Below are 6761 nucleotides of genomic sequence, written 5' to 3'. Positions count from 1 at the left end.
TGGTGTTCAATTTAGAAATTGAAGTTTGAATAAAATGTGTGTGTCTGAAGCCTGACAGATATATGTCAATCTGTCCATCCTTTTTTGGCTGGTTTTAAACTGTCTCTGTATTGCTTTAATATCATTAATAACAATAATTAATGTCTCAATGGTGTGTACTCAAGATTTACAAGGCCTAAAGAATGTTTATGTATCTTTTTTCAGTTGCGGTGTTAAAAATGGCATCAGTAGAAAGGATGAAATTTATAATAAGCTGGTTGAAAACTTTTTCAATTCAAGAAACCTAGATTTTCCAAGAGCTTCCTGTGAACAAGATGGATCATACTTTGTACAGGTCTTTATGCTTAATATGTTATTAACTTTCAAATTTTAGAAAACAAAACAGTTTTAACATGACAAACAAGGATTCTTAGGTCTGATAGTTTAAAGTCAAATACACTGTGTTTTTAATTGTCATTCTGTATAAAATAAATGTGTTACTCGGTATTCCAATGCCAAAAAGTTTTTTAAATGTTTTTCCCATACCATATAAGTTATATTTTACTTTTACTTTTAATATTAGAGCAGGAAAAAAGGTATACATGATATATATATATATATATATATATATATATATATATATATATATATATAGCTCTTACTTACACTAGTATGCTATGCACTGCAGCACGTCAAAACTATAACATGTACAAATAATAGATGCTTGCTTAATATTAACCTACAAACTAGTATAATTTATAACACTTGTAGTTCTGTGGTCTTGTCTTGATACTGTATCCAGCTTATACACCTTTTATTTAACATGGCGTTCTGGTGATATCCACTTTCAATTCTATTTATACTTAATGTTCTCCTCTAGTATAGAATATAGTATATTATATATTTTCCATTTTTGTAAAAACATTAGTGTTGCCTTAATTTATACCTTGCACAAACTATAATATTTATATCAAGCAGCACCGATAAGATTCTGTGATTTGTTTATAATAAGATTTGTACCCTGTTTGATTCATATACCAGTATCAGACTCAATAAAAATTTATATTTAAGGCCCTAGTATATAAAATTATTCATGTGTTTTACTTATTTCAGGTTCTCTGCAATGCATTGTGGTACGTCACTAATCATCATCAAACAATAAATGATGCCTCACTAAGGAAACAAACTCTACTGCCAGTTCCAAATATCTTTAATGACTACGATGGATATAACGAAGTAAAAAGGAAAAAACTAAAATCCTGTCCATTGTCTGCATCACTTCTTGATAGCCATGCCCAGGCTCTATATTCTTTACTGATGAAGCCTGTGGTCAATAGTTCAGTCTCTTGGAAACAAGGTGCAGAAGATATTAAGCAGTTAGCAGAATGTTTTACTGCTTACAAAGAATATCTAGTTGTTCAGAATAAAACTGCCCAGGAAAATCAGAGTAAGTTGTATCCTGTTCGGACCATTGACAAAGAAGCCACCATTGAACACAGATATGGTAATTTGTCAGGTCAAATTAGAGAGAAATATGTGGACATAAATGAAGCTGTAACCAGTGCTGGAATTATGGCACCAGTGGTTTTTGACGAATACAAACATTTGGATAAGCCTTTTGAAAGTAACTTGGAGCGATTCCGCTATTTTCAAGATCTTCAGTTGAAATGTCCTGTTGATATCATTCGTTTTAGTCCTGGTGGATCGTCAGTCTCAACAGTCTGTATAGTCCAAGTTTCCAATCAAAATAGATCAAACACAAGGTGCTCGATTACTACAAACTGTCAGACCAAATTTGAAAGAATATCATACACGAGCTCAGAGACGATTGTTTAAAGAAAAACTGAAAAATGTTGCTTCTGTATTACCATCTGTTGCAAATCTCATTTATCAAGAGCTGGCATTGGATTTTTCTGCAGCAGAACACCCTGTAACCCAAGAGAGACTTAGACTTATTTTTCTTGGTCAGAATGACCTCATTCCTGATTTAAGAGTGCTCAACCCAGGAACACCAAACAACAAATTTGATGTTTCTTTGAAACCTTATCAAAAGAGGTAGAAAAGATTACAGCTGCAGACGATAGACGGCATGGGGCAGCACATTTATCAGAATTTATCTCATTGGAAGAAATGGTTGAGAAAACAGCCAAATCTTGTCCAGAGGGCACTGATATTCCATCAAAAAGCTTGGTGAGGTTACAATTTGCCCCTAGGAACCCTTATGCAAGGTCTGCATTGAACTTTACAGGAAAGATTGATGTGCAGTATAAAGTGCAAAGAAGACAGCTTCGCATTGACCATCCAGATGATCACTATTGCAATGCACAATTCAGATATCTTAAAGAGATGGCAATTGAGATGAGAGAGCATTGTGCTTTATTGTTCTGTGACGATAAGGCAAAAGTGAGTATTGGAGAACCTGGAAGTCCAGTTTCAACAGGTGTGAGGGGGAAGATAACCATAGTGCCATCAAGTTCCACTTTAGTATCTTTAGATCATGACATGACTAAAGCATCCTTGACCCCCTCAGTTATTTTGCACTGTAAAATTCCTGGTAGCATTAATGACTCATTTGTCCGTGGTCAAGTAACAGTGACAGTTAATGCTTTTGTTTTTCAAATGTCATCTCCGTTTCGTCATGCAGTTTCCATTATAAAAGCCTTTGAACAACAGGGACATTTTCCTTATACATTGCTTAAATTCACAGATGGTGGAACTGATCAGAGAAATACACTTGAAAGTGTTCAGCGTGCTTCAATTTGTGTATTTAAGGAAATGAATCTTGACATGATGATATTGGCAAGATGTGCACCCGGTCACAGTTATGTTAACCCTGCTGAGAGAGTTATGAGCATTCTAAACTTGGCTCTGCAAAATGTAGCATTAGAACGTAAAGAGTCAACAGAAAAAATGAATAAAGTTCTGAAAAGCTGCAACAGTATGGCAGATGTAAGAAATCTTGCTGAGAAGACTCCAGAAGTAAACACTGCATGGATAGAATCAGTTGAGCCAGTTGCATCAGTGCTCCGTAACCGTTTCTTGAGATTGAAGTTAAAAGATGATCCAGTAAAGGCCCTAGATCCAGTTAGTGACCAAGAAATTGATATTTTGAAGTGCCATCTTAGAGAACTTTTCCCAAATCTTGATTTGAAAAAATTACAAAAAGTGCATACAAGTAAAGTTGAGAGTTATCAGAAGTGGATTGAAACTCATTGTAGAAGTAGACAATACACGTTTCAAATAAGAAAATGCAGAGATGAGAACTGTTGTCTTCCTCCACGCTTGAGAGATGAGCAAATGCAGTGGTTACCTGATCCAGTTCTAAATGAGACTAAAGATCATTACAAATCCTACAATGAAGTCAAAGGAACAGAAACAAATGAATCAGACAGACCTTCTTTAAAAGCAAAACCGATCAAAGAAAAGAAACTGAACCTTAGAGCTACTGTGATTGTAACCACGTCAAATCCTGTGAATGATATTTTTGAAGAAGAGGAATTTGAAGTACCAACTCCTGATGCGCACCTTTGCATTACACAAAATGCAAGAGCTATAGTTGAATGTGTTGAGTGTAGAAAGCCACGTGTAGTGTACAGTCATCACAAACTGACAGAGAGGCAAATAATGTCTTTCACTATTTCAATCAGTGAATATGAATACACGTGGAAGTCCTTTATTGCCACCCACCAACTCAATGTCTAAAAAAGTTATGAGCAGACTTAATATTAACTGCGACTCACATGTTGAATTAGCCTATTATGGAAGCGGCTTAGGCCAAGTAGATATCTGCTCTGTTTGTGCTGAACCAGAAGCCGATACAAATGCAGAATTAAAAAAACAGTACAAAACTGTATTACCGCTATGCAAAACATGTGAAGGAAATGGAAGGGTGCCATTTATCCAGCGCCCCTATGGAAAGAAAAACTAATCATTGTTCATGAATTTCATTCAAGTTCTCATTAAAATAAGGACAACTATTCTATGAAAATAACAACTGTTTTACAACTGTTTATTAAATTTAACAATTACCGTATTCATTGCTAAAATATTAAACTCATGTTTATTCAATTTATTGAGTTTTGTTGTTGTCAGAATACTTGTATTATTATTAAAAGAACTTGTAGCCAGATACTCTCTCTCTCTCTCTCTCTATCTCTCTCCATATTCATATATGAATTAATCGTCATTAAAAAAAAAAAAATTAAAAAAAAAAAAAAAAAATCGACCTACCTACCCTATTTTAAAATTTCATGAAATAGGAAACACACATTTTTTTTTTTGGCCTGATAAAACTTATAGTATCACAGTAATCGAACAAGATTTTCTTCCAACAGCTTATATTCAGCAAGTGGGTAGAACAGGAAGAACAGGGAAACAGGCAACAGCAATTTTGTTTTTCAACAACAGTGATGTAGGTAGGCCTGAAATGAACAAGACAATGAAGTCATTCTGCCGAAATGAATAAACTTGTAGGAGAAAAATCCTTAATGATTACAGTGGATTTATGGATGACACCAATGAGAGTGAAAATAAAGCAACTTTGTGCTGTAACATTTGTAATCCAATCTTAAATGAATGGTATTCAGTTTTACCTCTAAAGCAAGAGCTAAAATCTTCAATCCGTCAATCAATGTCGGATTACAACATATTAAATAACTTGGAGATATCCCCTTACCAAATAGAATCAGTCATCCACAATTATTCAAGATATGTGGAAACAGACAGTTTCATTCAAGATTTGGGTTTGAATCAAGCACATGCAGAACATTTATGTACCATTATCAAATGAAGTGTGTCATTATAATGCCTTTCAATCATTTTTGCTTTCCAGCACATAATTAAAGTACTTGTAATGATAAAAAAAGCAGTTGTCTTTATTTTTGTGTGGTGACCTAAAAAAGTGAGTTGGCTATATTTTGAATTATAATTCACTTACCAGATTAGATGCCAAAGTCATTGATAATCTCGTATTGATGACCCCTGATCCTTTCTTGCAAGTGTACAAAGTTGATATTTGCAAGGGGACTTGTAAGTGGTTTTGTATAGTACTGAAGACTACGACCATCATTATTTTCAAAAGGCCTGACACGCAATAGCCTATGAATGATATTGAGCTCATCCTCTTCTGAGGAAGGTGCTATGTCGTTTAGCTCTGTAAAGTACTTGTAGTGTTTTATCATAATTTGCTGATATTTGTCTCATTCCTGCTATGGCAGACGATCGAGACTGCACTGATGACTCTGTCTTATTTGCATGAAGAGACTTCAGATGCTCTTTTATCTCTTTCACAAAGTGTTCCGTGTGTAGATCAGCTGGAATGTTTGTGTCTGCTTTGCCTTTCTGGTTAACAAAGAGTCCATAGAATGTTTCTTTAGCAGTCTTTAGGTCCAGCAGGGAAGTTTGCAAGAAAAGGAATCTTAATATTTCTAAAGCATACTTGGATCGGTTATTGTTCCCTTTTAAAACACGCATGGTATTACATAAGTGATAAGACAATTTCTCGATTGGGCATCTTGATATTTAGATTTAAACACTGATATAAAAGGCCAATTTCTAAAACAGTTTTTCCATAACCTAACACGGAGTCATTTCTACTTTCTGAAACACACCTATCAACAGTAACTGGAACATTCAATATCAATTTTCCTCCATCAGGAAGCACATATGTAACTTGTTGGTAAAAGTTCATTGGCTCTGCAAGGTTAGCTTTAGCTTCATTCAGTATGAGAGTATCTATGAACTCTCCTAAAGAACTTGCAATAACTTTCTCTTTTTCTTCCTCTGTTGCAGAGGAAATATCCAATGCTGCAAATGCATGGTTAGGTTGCGAGTTGATCGTTTCCATTTCATAGAAATGCATAACAGCATTAACTACATAACCTGAAACGAAGGAATCTGCGAGTTCTTGACAATCATTGTAATGATGTTTTACATCGTCTCCATTTGCTTTGGTCCTTCCCAATGTGATTTTCTCCGCATTTAGTGTTCCTAAAGCAGTACCACTTTTTCTGTAGAGAAGTTTGTAGAAAAGAGTTAATACTGACATCTGCAAATGGAAAAATTCAAATGTAATTGGAGTAAGATGTTCGAATCTATCCTTTGGTGTGATGGATGCTGCACGGAGTCTCTTTGCACCAGAGAACCTCTCTCTTGTAAGCTGACCCCCCCCCCTATATGGATCAAAATGTTGTTTCCTCCACACACATTTTCCACAACATTCTCATAAAAGTCCAAGATTTCTATTACATCGGAGTACTTCTGTTCATTCTTTGGCAGAACTGGTAATGGAACACTTGTATGGACTTTAGAGATGTCGTAGTCATCTGGTCTGAGTTTTTGTTTAATGGTCTCTTTGACAGATTTAAAATTCTTGAAATACTTGCAGAATTTACAAAGAATTTCAAGAATTACAACAATGTAGCAGTTTTTAATATTCTCCCAGTCTTTTTCTTGAGGTAAAAAAGTATTTTGTTCTAGCTCCAACAATGGCACTTGTGGTTTTGCAGTAGAAAGTAGGCTGAAGTTGCTGTGCTGAATAATGGCCATGGATGCAAACCAGTGTTCCATATGTGACTTCATTGTTTCTCTTTGATGACTAACATCAATCATAAAGTTCACATTATCTCCAATGAATCGAAATTTCCGGCCTTCCTGGACAGCATTGATAAGTTGCGAGTTAAAGTGTCCTCCAATCTGTTTTGTGTTCGAGGCATGACACAGTGGGATGTTGTAATCCCTAGTGGTTGCAATCTGTCATACACCTTAAAAAAGAAAGGAAAGAG

The 6761-nt window shown here is 35.1% G+C and overlaps 1 pseudogene; it reads left to right on the top strand.

Moving 5' to 3' along the window:
• Nucleotides 1-224: 224 nt before the first annotated feature.
• Nucleotides 225-4032, top strand: LOC136275762 (uncharacterized; annotated as a pseudogene).
• The last annotated feature ends 2729 nt before the right edge of the window (nt 4033-6761 follow it).

Source organism: Magallana gigas, chromosome 5, assembly GCF_963853765.1.
Source record: "Magallana gigas chromosome 5, xbMagGiga1.1, whole genome shotgun sequence".
NCBI lineage: Eukaryota > Metazoa > Mollusca > Bivalvia > Ostreida > Ostreidae > Magallana > Magallana gigas.
This window is presented reverse-complemented; position numbering and strand designations above follow the sequence as displayed.